Source organism: Cucumis sativus, chromosome 7 (assembly GCF_000004075.3).
Source record: "Cucumis sativus cultivar 9930 chromosome 7, Cucumber_9930_V3, whole genome shotgun sequence".
Classification (NCBI taxonomy): Eukaryota; Viridiplantae; Streptophyta; class Magnoliopsida; order Cucurbitales; family Cucurbitaceae; genus Cucumis; species Cucumis sativus.
In genome coordinates this window covers 6,783,538-6,786,624 of record NC_026661.2, presented here as the reverse complement: position 1 = coordinate 6,786,624, position 3,087 = coordinate 6,783,538, and the positions used below count along the sequence as shown (strand labels likewise).

At 35.6% G+C, this 3,087-nt stretch overlaps 1 long non-coding RNA gene across 1 annotated transcript; it reads left to right on the top strand.

The window, feature by feature from the left end:
• Positions 1-1,426: 1,426 nt before the first annotated feature.
• Positions 1,427-2,702, top strand: LOC116405052. Its single transcript, XR_004218108.1, has 3 exons — positions 1,427-1,689; positions 2,150-2,224; positions 2,345-2,702. It is a non-coding gene; the product is annotated as an uncharacterized LOC116405052 (long non-coding RNA).
• The last annotated feature ends 385 nt before the right edge of the window (positions 2,703-3,087 follow it).

Here is a 3,087-nt window from a genome sequence, read left to right as displayed (position 1 = left end):
ATTTGGGATTTCTGGTTGTGAGTCGATAGCTTCGACAATTATGTCTTTAGGAAGAGTTTCTTCTTCCATTTTCCATTGGATCTTGACATCAACCAAATCATCAGAAACATTCTCGGGGAACTCCTCCGTGGACTTATTGATAATTGTATCATCTTCTTCAGCTTGAACGGAACTTTTCTCCATTTTTGTTTCCTTCTTGTCTCCTTCAATGTCAGCATCTGATGCTACATTTCCGGTTGTGGGATCTGATCATTTTCATCTTGATCGTCTTTCACTTCCAAAGATTCTTCATCACTGCTCAAGGCATCATCTCCATCAACTTCAGTTTCTTCTTCCACATTTTCGTGGGGAAGAGACAGTTCTTCAGCAGAGTTATTCACGTGTGTTTTCTTCTTCAACATCTTCTTCAATTTTATGTTCCAATTCACAGGTAGACTCATTTTGTTGAGATTCAAATTCCATACCAAATTCTTCTGCAATGCTCGATTTGTGAACTTCAGTAACATCCAAGTCTTCAGTAGGCAGAGAAGATTTGTCAGATTCATTGATTTCCTCAGCAGAAATCTCCACAAAATCATCATCTTTCGAAACTTCATTTACTTTTTCATCTTCAGAGAAGCATTGCACATCCGAGTTAGCATGAGGTGCCTCTGTTTTAGAATCATCAACGCTCTTTGCACTAATTACATTTTCATCAAAAGATTTTAACAGATCATCAAGAACCATTTCTGGTTCCTTCTCTGAGAGTGCAGTAAGTGTATTGTTAGCAATGTAGTAGGCATAAGGTAGGAACATGATGCATTTTGTGTTTTATCCATCTAAGTTTTTGGTTTATGCAACAAAACCTTAGCTTGAATTACAACTTCATATCATTTTTCCTACTGCATTCAGGACATAATCAGAAGATACACTGAATGTTCTTGCATTGGGAAGAAGCATGCTGCTTTGGCTGGTTCTTTGGGTTCCTTCACATGGGAAAAGCCTTCACATTCAGAGTTTGAGCAATTAGCAAGGCTATTATTCTCCCATGACTCTGAAACTTATGTTATTTAGTTCACCATATTATCGTCGATAATGAACCAAATTTCATTTCTGAATTGCGATTTGACCAAGAATTTGAAAACAAAAATGCATATTGTTTTCTTTTTTATTCTTTTCTATTGCGTATCATTTTCTATTGGTCATTTGTTGTGCAATGTCTTCTTCTTAAGTCATTGGTTACTTTGTAAAGAGAAAAACAAAGTGATTTATTTCATCGTTCTACTCTTTCTACAACATTTCCGTACAAAAACAAGAACACTGCTAACAGGTAGATCAAACTTCGCTAAAATTCGTTTCCCTTCTTGGAAGATATTCGTCCATGCCTAAACTTGCAGCTGGAAACTGATTGTTCTCGATCATGTCCAGTGCTGAACCCCAAATGGATTGGAAGGATCAAGGGTGAAGGTTTATTTTCTTCTTATCGTTGGTTAGAGTTTTTCTTTCGTTTTCTTCTGCTTTGAGTCAATTCCATTGTTTTTTAAGAATTTAAAGTTATGGGTGTGATGATCCTTTGTTAGGAACGTTTTGGCAAGACTGGAGACTGCTTATCTGAGTCGGAATCCCACTGCAAAATCATTTTGGAGCTTATTCGATCAGTTCATGTTGATACAAATTTCTCTTGATCGTAATGCATTTGGAACTTTTGGAGTATTTTTCTTCCTTCCATTTATTTTCAACTTTCAATTTCATTTTCAATTTCTGCGTATTTTTTATTCTTTCTTATGTATATTGTTTTCTAATGGTCATTTGTGGTGCAAATTCTTTCCTTTTAAGTCAATGGTTATTTTGTAAATAGAAAAACAAAGTGAACCATGTCATCGTTCTACTCTTTCTACAACATTTCCATAAAGAAGCAAGAAAACAATAGTCTTTTGTGATTTAACATTTTGCCATTCGTGGCGATACCCTTAAATCTCCTCACAATCTCTTTGTTCTTCCAACAATCATTAAGAAAAATCCCTCGAATCTGAACCCCATGTCTTTTCTTTTCTCCTCACCAGCTAGAATTTTGCCCACTCTCCAAACAAAATCTTTTCAACCTTATTTTTCTTTACTACCCATTTCCAAAAATTTGATTTCCCTCCTCGAAAAATCATCGTCCATGCAGAAACCTGCGGCTGGGAGCTGATTGTTCTCGATCAAGTCCAGTGCTGAACCCCCAAATGGATTGCAAGGATCAAAGGTTAAGGTTTATTTTTTTGTTATCGTTGGTTAGAGTTTTTGTCTTTTTTTTTTCTGCTTTGAGTTAATTTCATTGTTTTTGAAGAATTTAAAGTTGTGGGTTGTGCTGATTCTTTCTTAGGAACGTTTTGGAAAACCTGGAGACTGCAAATCTGAGACGAAATTCTACTCAAAATCCGTTTTGGAGCTTGTTCTATCTGTTCATGGTGAATCAAGTCCGTTTTGTTCTGCTTGCACTTTCATTTTGAATTTTTGCATATTTTTTATTCTTTTCGATGTATATTGTTTTCTAATGGGCATTTAGTGTGCAATGTCTTTCTTTTAAGTCATTGGTTACTTTGTAAAGAGAAAAAAAAGTGAATTATGTCCTTGTTCTACTCTTTCTACAACATTTACATAAAAAAGCAAAAAAACTGCTAAAACAGGCAAATCAAACTTCCTTAAGCATTCAATTGGCCATTTAGTCTTTTGGGATTTAACATTCTTCCATTCTTTTTGTTACCCTTAAATCTCTTTGTTCTTCCAACAATCATTAAGAAAAATCATTGTAAACCGAACCCCATGTGTTTCATTTTTCTCCTCATCGGCCAGGATTTTGTTTGGGGAGTTGACAAAATTCTGGCCGATGAGGAGAAAAATGAAACACATGGGGTTCGGTTTACAATTTTGTCAACTCCCCAAACAAAATTCTTTCAACCTTATTTTTCTTCACTACCAATTTCCAAAATCTTCATTTCCCTCGGAGAATCTTTGTCGATGCCGAAACTTGCGGCTGGGAACCAATAGTTCTCAATCATGTCCAATGTTGAACCTCCCATTGGACGACAATGATTAAGGGTTAAGGTGGATTTTTTTGTTATCGTT